We start from the raw sequence: 19662 nt of genomic DNA on the forward strand, positions 1-19662 counted from the left end.
GATGGGTGGGGCTTGCAGTTTTGGGACTTTTCTATTGGTCCATTAAGCCAGGCAAGCTCAATCAAGCCCAGCTATAGTATTTTCAATGATTTCAAATAGGATATGAACCCCGGTCTGTTAAAGCCTGTGTGTCTGTCTACGTGGCGCCATGCCACTAAAGAAACAATATGCTAATCCGTCAACTGCTAATCTCTAGCGCCAGATCATGTCCATAATATTAAATTGAATTGTGGAGAGTAGGGGACATACGGGTGCTTTTGTGGGGCTCAAAATCCTGCCATGGACTACATTCTTAGGAGCATTAAAAGGCTAAACCTCATCCATCTTAAGGATTAAGGTAATATGTACTTAGAATCAGATTGAATAATCAGTCGCCAGGCAGTCATAAACAATGTCACTGGCTGGACCTGACAGATTGCTCCACTGATTGGGATTGATGGACCTTTCCAGTGATATGTGTGTGCCAAATGGACAGACTAGAGGAAAAGGTTGACATAATGGGATTTCTGCACTGCTTCACTTGGGTTCTCCATTGGGGCTTTCCCTGCATTAGCTTGGTTTAACACAATCTACATAGTTTCCTCCCTGAGGATTAAGTTGCATGACGAGATGCGAAAGCTGTAAACCCGTGATAAGTACAGTGCATTTGGAAAGTATTCAGACCCCTTGACTTTTTCCACATTTTGTAACGTTACAGCCTTATTCTAAAATAGATTTTTTTTTTTAAATGTCCCTCGTCAATCTACACACAATACCCCATAATGACAAAGCAAAAACAGGTTTAGATTTCTTTTTAAATCAAACATGTAAAAAACACAAGTATTCAGACCCTTTACTCAGTACTTTGTTGAAACAACTTTGGCAGCGATTACAGCTTCGAGTCTTCTTGGGTATGATGCTACAAGCTTGGCACACCTATGTTTGGGGAGTTTCTCCTATTCTTCTCTGTAGATCCTGTCAAGCTCTGTCAGGTTTGATGGAGAGCGTTGCTGCACAGCTATTTTCAGATCTCTCCAGAGATGTTAGATCGGGTTCAAGTCCGGGCTCTGGCTCGGCCACTCAAGGACATTCAGAGACTTGTCCCAAAGCCACTCCTGCGCTGTCTTGAATGTGTACCTAGGGTTGTTGTCCTGTTGGAAGGTGAACCTTCACCCCAGTCTGAGGTCCTGAGTGCTCTGGAGCAGGTTTGCATCAAGGATCTCTCTGTACTTTTCTCTGTTCATCTTTCCCTCGATCCTGACTAGTCTCTCAGTACCTGCCACTGAAAAACTTCTCCAGGGTATGATGCTGCCACCACCATGCTTCACCGTAGAGATGGTGTCAGGTTTCCTCCAGACATGATCCTTGGCATTCAGGCCAAAGGGTTCAATCTTGGTTTCATCAGAACAGAGAATCTTATTTCTCATGGTCTGAGAGTCCTTTGGGTGCCTTTTGACAAACTCCAAGCAGGCTGTCATGTGCCTTTTACTGAGGAGTGGCTTCCGCCTGGCCACTCTACCATAAAGGCCTGATTGGTGGAGTGCTGCAGAGATGGCTGTCCTTCTGGATGGTTCTCCCATCTCTGACATGCACTGTCAACTGTGGGATCTGATATAAACAGGTGTGTGCCTTTCCAAATCATGTCCAATCAATTTAATTTACCACAGGTGGACTCTAATCAAGTGGAGGAACATCTCAAGGATGATCCATGGAAACAGGATGCTCCTGAGCTCAATTTTCTCATAGCAAAGTGTCTGAATACTTATGTAAATAAGGTAATTCTGTTTTTTTTTATATAAATGTGCAAACATTTGTAAAAAAATGTTTTTCACTTTGTCATTATGGGGTATTGTGTGTAGATTGATGAGGGGAAATGTATTTAATCCATTTTAGAATAAGGCTGTAACCTAACAAAATGTGGAAAAAGGGAAGGGGTGTGAATACTTTCCGAATGCACTGTATATCCTCTGAATGCACTGTTACAGTATATAAGACTACACACTGACTCGTTAGGGTTAGGCAGGGAGGGAAATACAAGCAGACTGTATTTGATGAGCTGATATTGGTGTCATAAGTGGGATCTCTTCTAATCGCGGCTATAAGAATTCATTCAACCAAAACAAGGAAGAAATATCTCTGTGTGTCAGTTAATGACATCGTCCAATCTCAAAGGTTAAATACAATTTATCAAAACTTTTCCCAGAATCCTTTGCTCCAGTGGAAAGTCTGGCACGGCTGATTGATAATTGGAGCTCTGTGTCATCATCCATGCACTTCGGCATACTGTGGAGGGATGTCTGAGTCGCATTTATTCTTCAGATGAATGTGTTAATTAGAGAAATATTTCAGAGCTCGTTAACCCTCCCCAGATACATAGTCCTCTCCTTAGAGCCCTTCCTTCGCCCACTCTAGCTACTGTAGCGTGTCCTCATGCCAGACACGGATGCACATACATGGGACACAAAACAGTACATAACTGTCACTGAAGCAGTGTCCCACAAATGAATGGTTAATAACCTCTTTTTGTGTCCATAGTCACACAAACAATGAAAAAAAAGCCCTGTGGCAGCTTACTAATGAGGTTACCCAAAAACCCCGGCTGTCCCCAGCACTCATCATATTGGTTGGAGTTGTGGGAGGGGTGGCACTGCATTTGTATGCTGTTCAATAGGGAGTCATTCACGTCATGTTATTTTGGCTGTCAGAGTGGCCAAGAGGCGGAATGATTTGTACCCAATCTGCTCAAAGTCAGGTCGATACTGATCGATAGATTTTGTGTTTGACCTGTCAGCCATATTGTGGTCTAGTGCCACAGTGTAATGCGTTTTAGAGGATGATTTGAAATTCCTATGTTCCTATGACTAGTTCCTTTTGTCATGCTGTTTCATGAAGGTAAATGTGGCTGAATTAGAATTCCACATTCTAAAACAACCCACATTGTCAAAGAACATCCTTCCAATGCACTCTAGATATGGATTCCTCATATGAAATAGAGTAAGTCACACACACAGTATTTAAAAAGTAATGACAAACATATTTAATTTGTCCACTATGGCAGATTCCCCTTCAAGGGTACAAGAAAAGTAATATGTTTGATTTACGGACGTAATTACAGAGAGACTCCGTCACTGGCTATAACGGAAGAAATGGAGAAGACACCTTTCTTTTTGCTGCCTGGCCTGAAGGTTTTGACCAGGCTTAATAGCTGTTAGCAAATGACTATTTATGGTGGTCAATAACAGGTATTTTACAGCTGCAGCATGGCAGTCAAGCTACCCCCTGACCCTGAAAACATTTATGCCTTTCAATCAATGACTTTTTTTTACCTCATCAGAAAATTATTGTAAAAGCATCAGTGGACAGTCGTTTTATTTTCTCGCCTCACGGTTAAGTAACGGTGCACTACAGAGAGGGTTTGTTGTTGTTGTAGTGTTGGTAGTGAGCTATCAGATAGTTTCACTCAAAGCGTAGAGTGAGTGGAGTACCCTCGAGTACACAAGTAATTGTGTGTAGGCCTACAAGTGAGTTCACCCACAGAAACATAATAGATCTCCTTGTACTCCTCCAGCATGTCTTACAAGCCTTAATGAGATTAGACAAGCTCAGAAACAAATAGCCAAGCTCTCACCTCCACCTCACCTATTGCATTCTCTATCTGCGACCTCGACTTTGACTGGAATGTTCCCAGCCGCAAACGCAAATGCTGTGAAAAAGAAAAAATCCCCATCAGCTTGCAAACATTCGTCCAATATCATACCTGGCTGTGGATGCACCCCGCTGATCAGCAATTTCAGCAGACGCACGCTGTCTTCCCAAACATTCCCAACGGGGGTTACAGTATATTATTTCAGCCTGGATGAGATGGGGAAATGATGGAGAGTAATTACTACGCCGGTTTGTTAAAGCAGACTTTGGCAAAACTGTTTAATGCAGCTCTTGGTATTGCTGTCCTGACTTCATGGGCCGTATATAGGACACGTCCCAAATGGCACCCTATTTCCTACATAGAGCACTACTTTTGACCAGGCCCCGATCAAAAGTAGTGCACTATATAGGGAATAGGGTTCCATGTGGGACGCATACAAAGTATATTATACAGTAGGTCCAAGAAAGGAAGAAGGCATTAAGCTGGATCATTGCAGCTGATAGCTTTCCTCCGCATGCTGTGAAGCACTGATTCACAGCCATGTCAATTATTTACTTCTGTGTACAGACACATACTGCACACACACACACACACACACACACACACACACACACACACACACACACACACACACACACACACACACACACACACACACACAACACACACACACACACACACACACACACACACACACACACACACACACACACACACACACTATATATGCTACAGTACACTGAAACACGTAGAGCAACCCAACCCCCATAAACCTCATCCTACGCACATCTCAGTCCCATACACACACATTCTCACGTACAACTACTAACCATCTCATCTAGCCTTACAGATAGATAGAAGCTCCGTTGAAACCCCCCCCTCTCCTCTCGTCTTCTATCACCCCCAGGAAAATCAAACCCAGCAGCGACTCTTCCACTCAGATCAAGGGAGATTTCTGTGGGAGTCAGTCTTATTTGCAGCCTCATTAACTCTGGAGGCAGGCCTCCACTGTGGCTAATATTCCCTCCCATCCTGCCAGGGCCCCTGATGAAAATCAATTATATTAATGTTAACAAAATATTCATACATCGAAAAGGGAGAGTGAGACAGAGCTGATGCTAGGTGGACCGTTAAGGCTAAAGCCTGTTAACCTCAGCACTGACACAGCTCCTAATAGAAAAGCTACAGCAAGTCCATAGATTTTAACTCTGAGGTTTGCCATTGATTGTGTCAGTGTCGTCTATGAATGTTTTTGACCAGATGGCTGCTACACCAGGATGCGACCCAAGTGGAACCCATTCCCTATATAGTGCACTACTTTTGATCAGAGTGCTATGGGCTCTGGTCAAAAGTAGCACACTATGTAAAGAATAGGGTGCCATTTTGGACAAAGCCTATATGATCAAAGGTAAATGCTGTATCAGTGGATGGATGGAGGAGTGCCGCCCTAACAGGTGTGAAAAGCCCAGACAGCCAAACTATCTATCAGCGATATTTAACTTTTTTGTTTTAGTACTATGGATCCTTCATTGGATATGAAGGATCTACAGTATATAAGGTTATAGCACAGTTATATAACAATAACAATATCCTATATGATATTGAGCTATAAATACAGCGTACAGCGAATACAATTAGTTAAATCTAAAGGCTGTAAAGGCTGATGGAGTAATGGGAGAAATGTAACATTTCTACCAGACAGATTAAAATAACATATTTATTGGACTGACCCATTCAATGCCTATACACAATACATTAGACATGTAGGAGTTATTTACAGTTGGTAGGTCATATCTATGGCAGCAGGACTACACTAATTCATGGGTGTTAGCAAGGTCATTGAAGGTGTGTTCAATGTGTTAAAGGGAAACTTCACCGTTAGACACTATTTAGGGTGTTTTTCAAGTCTCCCTACTTAATTATGAGTGATGAGAGGTGTTTCAGACATAATTATTTTGTTTTATTTTTTAAAATTGCGCTGGGAAAGTTCAACCAATGACATCGTTGGTTGATTGAGCCTGCTGTCTGATCAAAAAATTCATGGAGTCATGTTTTGTAGCAGTTATTGTGGCCCTTGTGTAGATATGTAGATATGGTTGTCCTTGTTCAATAGAGCCATTGGACTTGTCTCAACGATGTTCCTACTCATTTTCCCTGGCTTTGTAAAGACTACAGCCTGACAGGAGTCCTACTTCCTTGTCCAATTGTGTTCCCTCCCTTGAAGGCAGGCTTTTCAAAACGGGGGTGTTACTAGTTACTACAGGTTCACGTGAGCTATGATACCATGCACTGTCTATCTGAGATGGCTAGCTAAATAATTACAATTACTGCTTTTAGTTCTTCTTCTTTCCAAGGAGAGCTGGACGACTAAACAGTTTTGACGTTCTTATACACACTAACATAGTTTGTAAAATAATGCCCTATTCATTTGAGTTTTTACTAGAGAGGGTCACTGCCGACCCCATGGAATGTGTCTGTGTGACCATCGAAATTTTGACACACATAGGGATAGAGGTGTACTGGAGACGACCTCCAAGATCAACTGGCGGTGGCAGCATAGTCCAATTAGGCCAGGAGGGCAAATGACAAACAAGTAAGTTGTTTTTGCTGTTGGTAGCTAGCTAGCAATATAGATAAGATCTCTTTTCACACGAGGCAGTGTTGTTCAGTACAGTATAATTTCATGATCCATTCGGCCATTACAGGGCTTGCAATACCAATGCAAGCCAAGTTAGCCAAGTTGACCTAGCTAGCTTTGTTTGCTATACCAAAAATGTACTGTAGCCTACCTAGCCTCAGTGCATCTCATTAGGAGGACTAGGAACAAAACTGGAGAAACGTTTTGATGACGATGACGAAGAGTAAAGGAATGACTTTGCCTTTATTACTCATATTAGTCTTTGAGTAACTATACCTGTGAGTTGTGTCTGTGAGATGTGTAATATTCTGCATCGTGCTGTACAGTAGGAATAGAGACAGTACACAATGCTTGCCCATGAAAGTCTAATAGCATTTTTGTCATTCTCTTACAGATAGTACCGCTTGGTGGCCTACAGATGGAGTTTGTTGTACATGGGGAGAAGCTAGGCACAGGACACCAAATCCGCTTTGCCTGCATGTGTTGATGGGGCCATTCGAGCCCTTCCAGCAATTCAAGCGGAGATGTGAAAGGTCCATAACAACCATCTCCTCTCGTTTCAAAGTGACTCTGAACACCTCACTGCACCCCCCAAACTCACCCAAAAATATGCAACTATTCCCTTTGTAGAACTGTAGTATTTGTTATAGGCGTTTGTACTATATGTTTCATCTATGTCATACATTGTCATAACTGTTTCTGCATACTGCTGTGTAAACTCACCTCGGTCTCCAGAGCAAATACATTTAGTCTGGAATACAAGCCATGTCTACTTATTTGCTACATTGACAGATTAATCTGTTTTATTGAAACATTTTCACTTGCCAACAAATTAAAGTTGAAATGATATACCAACTCCCTGCATCATTTATTATATTGTCATGCATCTTCCCACATGGGCTTGTAAGACACTGTATTTGTTGTATACATACTTATACACTGAGTGTACAAAACACCTTCCTAATATTGAGATGCACCCCCTCTTGCCATCAAAACAGCCTCAATTTGTCGGGGCATGGACTACAAGGCGTTGAAAGCGTTCCACAGGGAGGCTGGCCCATGCTTCCCACAGTTGTGTCAAGTTGGCTGGATGTCCTTAGTGTGGTGGAACATTCTTGATACACACGGGAAACCCAGCACCGTTGCAGTTCTTGTCACATTCAAACCGGTGTGCCTGGCACCTACTACCTACTAACATAAAAATTATTATTTAACCTGTATCCTCTCCTTCGTCTACACTGATTGAAGTTGATTTAACAGGTGACATCAATAAGGGATCATAGCTTTCACCTGGATTCACCTGTCATTGAAAGAGCAAGTGGTCCTAATCTTTTGTACACTCAGTGTATATGCACACACTTACAGTACATACATACATACATACCTACATACATATTACGTATACTAACAAAATATAAACGCAACATGCAACAATTTCAACGATTTTACTGAGTTACAGTTCATATAAGGAAATCAGTCAATTGAAATGAATTCAATAGACGCTATATCTATGAATTTCACATGACTGGGCTGGGGCGCAGCCATGAGTGGGCCTAAGAGGCCCAACCACTCAGAATGAGTTTTTCCCCACAAAAGGGCTTTATTACAGACAGACATACTCCTCAGTTTCATCAGCTGTCCGGGTGGCTGGTCTCAGATGATCCCGCAGGTGAAGAAGCCAGATGTGGAGGTCCTGGGCTGGGGTGATTACACGTGGTCTGCGGTTGTGAGGCCTGTTGGACCTACTGCCAAATAATTTAAAACAACGTTGCTGCTCTGGTGGACATTCCTGCAGTCAGCATGCCAATTGCACACTGTTGTGTTGTGTGACAAAACTGCACATTTTATAGTGGTCTTTTCTTTTTAACAGCACTAGGTGCACCTTGTAATGATCATGCTGTTTAATCAGCTTCTTGATATGCCACACCTGCCTGTAATGCCTGTTGTCGGAAGGAGTGGACCAAAGCGCAGCGTGAAAAGTGTTCATGATTTCTTTTATTATCAAAAAAATACTCAAACAAAGTAACAAAATGAAAGCGAACAGTTCCAGTTCTGTCAGGTAACAAGAGACTAAACAGAAAATAACTACCCACAAACACAGGTGGGAAAAAGGCTGCCTAAGTATGATTCCCAATCAGAAACAACGATAGACAGCTGCCTCTGATTGGGAACCATACTCGGCCAAAACAAAGAAATAGACAACATAGAATGCCCACCCCAAATCACACCCTGACCTAACCAAATAGAGAAATAAAATGTCTCTAAGGTCAGGGCGTGACACTGCCAGGTGGATGGATTATCTTATCAAAGGAGAAATGTTCACTAACAGGGATATAAAAAAAATTGTGCACAACATTTGAAAGAAATACGTTTTTTGTGCGTATGGAACATTTCTGAGATATTTTATTTCAGCTCATGAAACATGGGACCAACACTTTACATGTTGCGTTTATAATTTTATTCATTATACATACACATTTGCATTCCTACTAAAATGAATACAATTGAAACACAACAAAAACTAAAACCTTTCAGTTATACAACTTATCTTGTTGTGTCTTCCACACTTTGGAAATAAAAGGTTTTCTCCATCACTACTCTAGAATAGTTCTGGTTTCTGTTCTTGCATTCTTTCAAACACGGTTACTCTTAAATCATCATATAAAGTACAATAAAAAAAGTGCAGTTCATTCTCAATCTCCCCCAAATCTCAGGCTGTACATAGCCATTCTTCTTCATTTAGAGCAATGAACCTACCTACATCAATTACCAGAGGCAATATACCGGTTCTCAACTGGGCACACAAGGATCTTTGACTTCTTGTTAGTTGACAAGAGTCATATGGTTCTGCATCATGTGTTTTTAATCTGGTTATATGTTCTGAGTTTTGGTTTTAGCCATATATCAGGTGAGCGTTTTTCTTTGGAGCTCAAGGTTAACTTGTGTTTGATCATGTTGACATTGCATCGTAACTTGTTTCCAAATATGTGTTGTAGATCAGCTTCCTTAATACACCCTTCTGGACTAAGGAATTAGATACATTATGGTCTTACACGGAACCCAAACCGGCTGCACGCGTGCACCATCGTGTATAAATGTATTTTGTCCCCCTACACCAAACGCGATCACGACACACAGGTTAAAATATCAAAACAAACTCTGAACCAATTACATAAATTTGGAGACATGTTGAAAAGCATTAAACATTTATGGCAATTTAGCTAGTTAGCTTGCTAATTTGTCCTATTGAGCTAGCTTGCTGTTGCTACCTAATTTGTCCTGGGATATAAACATTGAGTTGTTATTTGACCTGAAATGCACAATGTCCTCTACTCCGACAATTAATCTACACATACAACGGTCAACCAAATCATTTCTAGTCATCTCTTCTCCTTCCAGGCTTTTTCATCTTTGAACTTATATGGTGATTGGTATCTAAACTTTCATAGTATTACTACGACGACCGGCAACACAATTCGTCTTTCAATCACCCACGTGGGTATAACCAATGAGATGGCACGTGGGTACCTGCTTCTATTAACCAATGAGGAGATGGGAGAGGCAGGACTTGCAGTGCAATCTGCGTCAGAAATAGAAAGGACTTATATTTTAGCCCTTGGCAATGCAGATGCTCGTTGACGCGCGCGAGCAGTGTGGGTGCAATTTGAATAACATAGATTTCTAAATTTATTTTGCAACGCTCACGCAAGCGACAAGAGCGGTGTGGTCAGCCTGTCAGATGAGATTGTCTGAAAAAATAATTCTAAAAGGTAAAGGAAATAAAAAGCACAAGGATTACCAAAATAATTCATTTGAAGCTTGTCAATATAAATTTGATAAAATATTATGATCTATAAAGCATATATTTAAGCAGAGGCAGGAATTACAGTTGGAACAGTTTACAGACCGAACAAGTTAGGTCCCAAAAAGGTTAAGGCAATTCCCATGAAAATTGAATTAGAAAATGGAGAGCTTCACCATCAACCTGACAGGTTGAGGTGGAGTTGGAGAAAGAAAAGAAGATGGATTCTTACACCCATAGCCACTCTCTGAATGGCCATCTTAGATTAGAGGTCAGAAAGGTGATTGAGCGTATTAAACCAAAGAAAGCCACAGGAATTGATGACTTATCTAATTAAGTTTTGAAGTAACCTAAATTGTTACAAATGCTATCAGACTCTTCCAGGCTTGTTTTGAGAATGTATCATTCCATCTGTATGGTTAAAATCCAAAATCAAGCCTCTTCCAAAATCCTCCCAAAATTACCCTGAAATCGCATTGAACTATAGAGGGATTAGTCTCATTAGCACTGTATGTAAGTTGTATTCATGCATTCTAAATAACAGGATCTCCCACTATCTAGAACTGTCTGGTCAGCTTTCTGATGAACAGCATGGCTTTAGGAAAGCCACAGCTTGTACAGACTACATATATACTGTATATACAGTGATTTAAGCTAGAATTCAAGAGAGAAACCAACTTTTGCCTGTTTTATTGATTTTTAGAAGGCTTTCGATTGGGTGAATAGAGACCTCGCTTTTAGACTAATTAAAATGGAAATTGATGGAAGATTTTATGATGCAATTAAAGCCCTGTATAGATCTCCAGTCACCTGTGTACAGGTAAATGATCTGAGGACTGGGTGGCTTCCCACTCTGTTTGGGGTCAAACAAGGTGATGTGCTTTCTCCAACATTATTTGCCCATTTTGTAAACGACTTGGCCCAGCAAATCAAACATGCTAATTTAGGAGTTAAACTAGATGACACTGGGAATACAGCTGTGTGCAGACGATATTGATTTGGAATGTACGGTATGTTGAAGACTCTCAATCTTTGGTGTACAAAGTGGAGAATAATGATTAACCAAGATATAACCCAGATAATGCACTTCAGAAAAAAGCATAGAGTAAGAAGTATTTATGACTTATCTTTTGGAGCTATGCCCCTAAAGTACACTTGCTCATATAAATACATTGGTTTTCTTTTTGATGAATATATAACCTTTGAGAAGGGTATAAAGTCCCTATCTGATTCTGCATGTAGCGGGTCCGTTGGTAGTACATTTTAAATCTGTAAAGACCTTGGCTATAATTCATGTGTGTGTCCTATATTGAACTATGCTGCTGGAATCTGGGGTTGTAAAGAAGCCAAAACAGCAAACTCTATTCAAAACAGAGCCAAACTATGTTTCCTTGGAGTGCATACGCTTGCTCCAAACTTTGCTATTCAAGGAGACATGGGATGGGAGCCCAGTGTAATAAGACATAGGGGGGAAATGATTAGGCTATGGAACCATCTTATCGATATGCCAGAGGACAGAATAACAAAAAAGTTTTCATTTGGGATAAAACATACAATTACCCTTGGACACAGGAACAAAGGAACTCAATATTTAAATAACCTCTACGGGATCGGTGTCCCCCTCGCGGGACGATTGAGCTAATGTGCCCTACTGTGATTAGCATGACGTTGTAAGGAACAAGAAACTTTCCCAGGACATAGACATGTCTTATATGGGCAGAAGGCTTAAATTATTGTTAATCTAACTGCACTGTCCAATTTACAGAGGAAAAATACCGTGCTATTGTTTGAGGATAGTGCACAACAACAAAACACTTTTATCATGGCAACTGGTTTGATACATTCACCTCTGAAGGTAAATAATGTACTTACATCCAGTAATCTTGCTCTGATTTGTCATCCTAAGGGTCCCAGAGATAAAATGTAGCATAGTTTTGTTGGGTAAAATACATTTTTTACATTAAAATGCAGGACCTGGGTTCTACAGTTTGAAACCCTGATGTGTTTTACCAGATCTAATGTGTTAAATTATCCTACATTAATTTCACATTTCGACAAACTTCAAAGTGTTTCCTTTCAAATGGTATGAAGAATATGCATATCCTTGCTTCAGGTCCTGAGCTACAGGCAGTTGGATTTGGATATGTCATTTTAGGCGAAATTTTTAAAAAAAGGGTCTGATCTTTAAGAGTTTGTTCCAACTGAGCGTATCTGACCACAAGTCAGAGACCGCTATGATGACACACCAAATGTGTTTGATGGATTGCGGGAGAAGAGCAGCAATAGGCTTTTGTAGGCCACAGTCCAAGCTATGTCTTCCAATGGTGTGACTGCTGTCGGGATCCAAAGATTATCCAACTTGAATACACGCTTGGAGGTAAGGAAGAGAGCAGAGGTATAGTCTATGGAAATACGGATATTACTTATTATTGATATCTACATAGCGCATTGATGTGAATCACACTGTTGCTCTCTCATTTAGCTATTGTGGATTGTGGTTGTTGTGAATGGCTGTTCAGAAAACCTGTGTATTTGAACCCAACAATGGTTGAATACAATAAGTTTAAGCTTCCTATCAATCGTTGTTTATGAAACCAGTGGACAGCCAGTGAAAAATGCGCTCTTGCAACAGCTGCATAGTGCGGATCCCAGCCTATGGAATAAAAGTGGGGATTTTATTGCTCAATCTAATTCATGCTGATAAAAAAATACACCCATAGGCCTTATGGACACATGCTCAAACTCACACTGTTTTGATAGATTTAAAGGGGCAATCTGTAGTTGCAACATCCATTTTTGGATTTATAAATGATATATATTAATGTAAAGATATAATTAAATCTTATTATTATATGATGTAGAAAGCGGTGGGTTAGAAGAAGCCTACATAACCAACCCATAAAGTCAAATGTAACATCCATATGGCCAGCTATGTAAACTTTAACTTTAACATCGATTTATCCTGCAATAGATGTCGTTCAATTGGTAACATACATTTTTGTCTTCTTCTAATGTCTCTTAAGAGGAAAGTAATCTAAGTAACTGAATGTAATCAGATTACGTTACTGAGTTTAGGTATTCCAAAAGTTACATTACTGATTACAATTTTGGACAAGTAACTAGGAACTGTAACGGATTACATTTAGAAAGTAACCTACCCAACCTTGAGTACAGATCCTGTAGACCCATTGGATAAATATTTCAGCCGGGAACAAGCTCAAGCTCAACATCATCTGACTCAGAATAGGAAAAGACTGCACGGGGCTGGCAAGAGACAAAGTCCTAGGTCATGGAGCTCAAGTTCTGCCAGACCAACTGCCATTGCCCAACACGAGCTTCATTAGCTGAAGAACATTCAGGACCCTGTCTAGAACATTCAGCCAACACAACATCCATATTCAGTTAGACTGATGTTGTAGTATAATATAGAAGGCTTAGTATGCTCTGCATTGTGCATTGTGATAAAGATATTGCTAGCTCTTGTACATACACTATATTTACAAAAGCGTGTACACCTCTTCAAATTAGTGGATTCGGCTCTTTCAGCCTCACCCTTTGCTGACAGGTGTATAAAATAGAGCACGCAGCCATGCAATCTCCATAGACAAACATTGGCAGTAGAATGGCCTTACTGAAGAGCTCAGTGACTTTCAACGTGGTGCCGTCATATGATGCCACCTTTCCATCAAGTCAGTTCGTCAAATATCTGTGGAAATGTCTAGGTGCAACAACGGCTCAGCCGTGAAGTGGTAGGCCACACAAGCTCACAGATCGGGCTGAAGCGTGTAATGCGTGAAAATTGTCTGTCCTTGGTTGCAACACTCACTACCGAGTTCCAAACTTCCTCTGGAAGCAACATCCGTACAAGAACTGTTCGTCTGGAGCTTCATGAAATGAGTTTCCATGGCCGAGCAGCCGCACACAAGCCTAAGATCACCATGCGCAATGCCAAGCATCTGCTGAAGTGGTGTAAAGCTCGCCGCCATTGGACTCTGGAGCAGTGAATCACACTTCACCATCTGGTAGTCTGACTGACGAATCTGGGTTTGGCGGATGCCACCAAAATGCTACCTGTGCAAATGCATAGTGCCAACTGTAGTGCCTAGTTTGGTGGAGAAGGAATACTGTTCTGGAGCTGTTTTTCATGGTTCGGGCTAGGCCCCTTAGTTCCAGTGAAGGGAAATCTTAATGCTACAGCGTACAATGACATTCTAGACAATTCTGTGCTTCCAACTTTGTGGCAACAGTTGGGGTTGGCCCTTTCCTGTTTCAGCATAAGAATGCCCCTGTGCACAAAGCGAGGTCCATACAGAAATGGTTTGTTGAGATCGGTGTGGAAGAACTTGACTGGCCTGCACAGAGCCCTGACCTCAACCCCATCGGATGAATTGGAACGCCGACTGTGAGCCAGGCCTAATCGCCCAACATCAGTGCCTGACCTCACTAATGTTCTTGTGGCTGAATGGAAGCAAGTCCCCGCAGCAATGTTCCAACATCTGGTGGAAAGCCTTCCTGGAAGAGTGGAGGCTATTATTATAGTAAAGGGTGGGTGGGGGGGGGGAAACTCTATATTAATGCCCCTGCTTTTGGAATGAGATGTTTGAGGAGCAGGTGTCCACATACCTTTGATCATGTAGTGTATGTTTATAATGGAGTTTGATATAAACTCAAACCCCTCCACTAAATTCAACCCTGAGGTGTCCATCATTATAGCAGGCCTACTGTTGGAAGAGGGAGAGGATGCGATTGAGAGAGCAAGGGTACTTCTGACGGAGGGGATCCAGTCTGACCTGTGTTAGTAGCTACAGAGCGGATGCCTGTGTTAGTAGCTACAGAGCGGATGTGGGCGAGAGGCCGGGGGCCCAGGCGTGATCAAGCTGGAACTATGCTCTTTCCTGGAGAAAGTGGCTGTCCTTCAGCAGACACAAAGGCTAAGGAGAGACGAAAGGTTCAGCAGGGCCTATCTACGATCGTCAAAGTCACACACGGTGCGACTCATTGATCTAATCTTCAGAACTCTTCTTCGGGAGATTCCGACCGGGAAGACATTCTACATCACTGGGAGTGGGCGAGGGATGCAACGGTCTCCATTTGGTCTTGATGCTGGTAGCAGGGGCTGGGAGCAGCAGAGAAGGGATAGCGCGGAGGACTGAGACTCCACCTGTAACGTTAATGGTTGAACTGTGAGCTAAGACAATTGATGTTACTTTCACTGAATCCTGACATTATATCCCTGAATGAGACACATCGAACAGGTCAGCGTTCATTTGAAATAGACAGGTACACTTGGTTTGGACATAATAGGAAAACGCATGTAAGAGCGCCTAAAGGATCTGGTGGAGTTAGATACGCGAGTCCTATAATTAATGTGACTGACAAATCAGTAGATGTCATAATGGGACTGAGATTTGAGCATTCACTATCGGAATATTGTTTTGCGATTGTCTCCTATTATTTGCCTCCTGTGGGCGCTACATCAGAATGTGATTCTCAAACTTTCTTTAGCCACTTGTTGGCTCAAATGTATACTGTTTCGGTGGAGATTTAAATAGTTGTATTGCTGGTTTGGAAGACTGTATACAGGATGGTGATAATGTTGCACCCAGGTCCAACTTAGACACTGTGTTAAATAAGCATGGTGAAACCTTACTGGAATACCTAAAGGATTCAAAATGCTGTATTCTAAATGGAAGAATATCCCCTGAGAAAGATAATTTCACATCAATCTCTACAAAAGGGAAAAACGTTGTTGATAACATCATTACCCCCCATGACTGTTTAAATACATGTTTTGAGTTTAATGTCTTTACCCCTAATGAGCTGTCGGAAAGTGTGGGAGTTGACTGTATGTCAACATGAAATGAGTCTGACATTTCAGGCTGGGGTTCAATCAGGATGTTTGTAATGATATGTCTGAAGGCTAGTCTAATGTATGTATCAAGTGAAGACTCAGAAACCTACCAGATGATTTCCATTCCTCCAGTATGTGTTATAATGTAGAACGTGTACATTCTGTCAGAACATGTTATTGTTACGACATCAAGAATCCTATGGGAAGGAGAAGTCTGGTACAAGTCAACAGGACAGCTGTGAGTTGGGGAGGAGTGAGGAATTTGGGCCGAGGTCAGGTCAGATGAAGTGAGGAAGAACAGATATCACTAAAGTTCTGTCTAGCAACAGATATGTATTGGCTGTTCAGATGTGTAAGGAGGAGACTCAGCATAGGAGGAAGAGTTAAATACCAGTGCTTGTGTGAAGATGTCTTTGTCTGTTCAGCTGTCTGACCCATTGGGTGAATAAACTTGGTTTGAGCTTTAATAATTGTCTGTGAGTTTTTACTCGGTTCATTTAGAACCTAACAGTTGGTGCTGCGAGCAACGTTCACCACGATTTACAGTCGAACTACAGAGTTCGAATCAGTTAAACAGGAGCCTGAACCAGAAATACGGTAGGCGCAATTCCTACACCTGTTACCACTCATTCTGACATCTTAGGGAGATGAGAATCGTAGGAAGACCAATTATAGAATACGGACATAGAAAGCCTGAGTCTATTCAGTAAGCTCATTGTGTAACGACCTGTTGTAAATATATGGATAGGACCCGAGTGGAGGTTTTCCTCTGTGAGATCCATGTAAATATATATGGTGTCGGGTAGGTTCTATAAGGATAGGTCCTGAGATCCAGGAGTGACATTATGGTGTCGGGTAGGTTCTATAAGGATAGGTCCTGAGATCCAGGAGTGACATTATGGTGTCGGGTAGGTTCTATAAGGATAGGTCCCGAGATCCAGAAGTGACATTATGGTGTCGGGTAGGTTCTATAAGGATAGGTCCTGAGATCCAGGAGTGACATTATGGTGTCGGGTAGGTTCCATAAGGATAGGTCCTGAGATCCAGGAGTGACATTATGATGTAGGGTAGGTTCCATAAGGATAGGTCCCGAGATCCAGGAGTGACATTATGGTGTAGTTTAGGTTCCATAAGGATAGGTCCCGAGATTCAGGAGTGACATTATGTTGTAGTTTAGGTTCCATAAGGATAGGTCCTGAGATCCAGGAGTGACATTATGTTGTCGGGTAGGTTCCATAAGGATAGGTCCTGAGATCCAGGAGTGACATTATGGTGTCGGGTAGGTTCCATAAGGATAGGTCCTGAGATTCAGGAGTGACATTATGTTGTAGTTTAGGTTCTATAAGGATGGGTCCCGAGATTCAGGAGTGACATTATGGTGTCGGGTAGGTTCCATAAGGATAGGTCCCGAGATCCAGGAGTGACATTATGGTGTCGGGTAGGTTCCATAAGGATAGGTCCCGAGATCCAGGAGTGACATTATGGTGTCGGGTAGGTTCCATAAGGATAGGTCCCGAGATCCAGGAGTGACATTATGGTGTCGGGTAGGTTCCATAAGGATAGGTCCTGAGATCCATGAGTGACATTACAGTGTAGGGAAGGTTCCATAAGGATAGGTCCCGAGATCCAGGAGTGACATTATGGTGTCGGGTAGGTTCCATAAGGATAGGTCCCGAGATCCAGGAGTGACATTATGGTGTCGGGTAGGTTCCATAAGGATAGGTGCAGAGATCCATGAGTGACATTATGTTGTAGTTTAGGTTCCATAAGGATAGGTCCCGAGATCCATGAGTGACATTACAGTGTAGGGTAGGTTCCATAAGGATAGGTCCCGAGATCCATGAGTGACATTACAGTGTAGGGTAGGTTCCATAAGGATAGGTCCCGAGATCCATGAGTGACATTACAGTGTAGGGTAGGTTCCGTGTAGGATAGGACGCTAGTGGGTAGCCTAGTGATTAGAGCATTGGACTAGTAACCGAAAGGTTGCAAGTTCAAATCCCCGAGCTGACAAGGTACAAAATCTGTCGTTCTGCCCTTGAACAGGCAGTTAACCCACTGTTCCTAGGCTGTCATTGAAATTAAGAATTTGTTCTTAACTGACTTACCTAGTAAAATAAAGGTAAAATAAATAAATACAATTTCCCTGCGAGATCTATAAGAGGGACGAAAGTCCCAGCTGCAGTGCCAGTGAGGCAGTAGAGTGTATTTGGATAGTGATAAAAGGTTGCCTATAAGTTCTGGAGGAGCGCCTCATCCATGGTTAGAAAATAAAAAAGATATTCAAAAGTTGTTTGAACATGATTTGAATGTATTAGCAGTAGCGATAAGGACAGAGGTTGGTTTATGCCCTATTGGGGCGGGGAACCGTGACTGATTATGTGGAATTAGGAAGATAACTGTGAATAATTTTGGTAATGTGAGTTGTCAACAACAGTGATATTTGAGGCGTAACACAGGAATAAGACATTAGGTCACCCGTATGTCCCAGTAATACATTTGCAGACGCTTAAGTATTGGTTCTAATACAAGGTATCAAGTGCCGTGACCAATTAATAGGCACAAATACCATAACTACTCTCCGGGGAAGTGGGTATCGCTACCTTGGAAAATAGTTCATAGAAGGTGTGTATTAGAGCTGGGAGTGAGGAAATCGAAATACTCTGGACACCGTCGGGAGAGGCTTCGGGAATGTTCATAGAGATGACAGTTTCTATGTGAAGGGAGACGTAGGATACCACATCTCACACAATTTTTTCATAGATGCCTGGGATTAAATATCACTGATTGCTAACAATGAGAAATATGCTAAATTTACGACAGGGAAAAAAGACAATGAAGTCTAAAAGGTAACAAGTAAGAAGTGGAATGGCCAAACACTACTTGCAAACTCATCAACAAAAAAAAGAATCTCATGAGACATTTGATTTAGTCTTATTCTGAAATAGACTTTCATTTTATCTCATCTGAAATAGATTTAGAGAATTGACAAAAGAGAGGAGCGGTCACGAGAAATTAGATTAAGTAAAATTTGTGAGTAAGTGTTAGTAGAGTTTTAAAGGACCAATTCTGTCAAGTGACAACATTGGGTTTACCAAACCTAAAATAGCCTTTTAAAATGTTTGTTCATGAACAAGAAGGGCATTGTGGTGTGGTGGTTACGGAAAATCATGGGGAAAAGAGAGACCAGTCATATACGAGAATAAATCATTAAATTCGGTGACGAGATGAATGTCGCCGTGTCTAAGGGTAGTACATTCTAAATAAAAGTACATAAAAGCTGGGGTGGATTATAACAAACGATTAATGATTGGAGGAAGGACAGTGGACATGTTTTGTTTTTTGTTAAAGTTGTATTTTTAGTGCATTTATAAGTCATTTCCAAGTTTATATAATGTTGAACAGTATGGCAATAATTTTCAAAAGGGAGGACTGCTGGGTTCTGACTTCTAAAGACTTCTGTCACTGAGGGAGAGAGGGGAATGTAGAACGTGTACATTCTGTCAGAACATGTTATTGTTATGACATCAGGAATCCTATGGGAAGGAGAAGGGCCACAGTCTGGTACAAGTCAACAGGACAGCTGTGAGTTGGGGAGGAGTGAGGAATTTGGGACGAGGTCAGGTCAGATGAAGTGAGGTAGAACAGATATCACTAAAGTTCTGTCTAGCAACAGATATGTATTGGCTGTTCAGATGTGTAAGGAGGAGACTCAGCATAGGAGGAAGAGTTAAATACCAGTGCTT

This window comes from Oncorhynchus nerka, linkage group LG15, assembly GCF_034236695.1.
Source record: "Oncorhynchus nerka isolate Pitt River linkage group LG15, Oner_Uvic_2.0, whole genome shotgun sequence".
NCBI classification, from domain to species: domain Eukaryota; kingdom Metazoa; phylum Chordata; class Actinopteri; order Salmoniformes; family Salmonidae; genus Oncorhynchus; species Oncorhynchus nerka.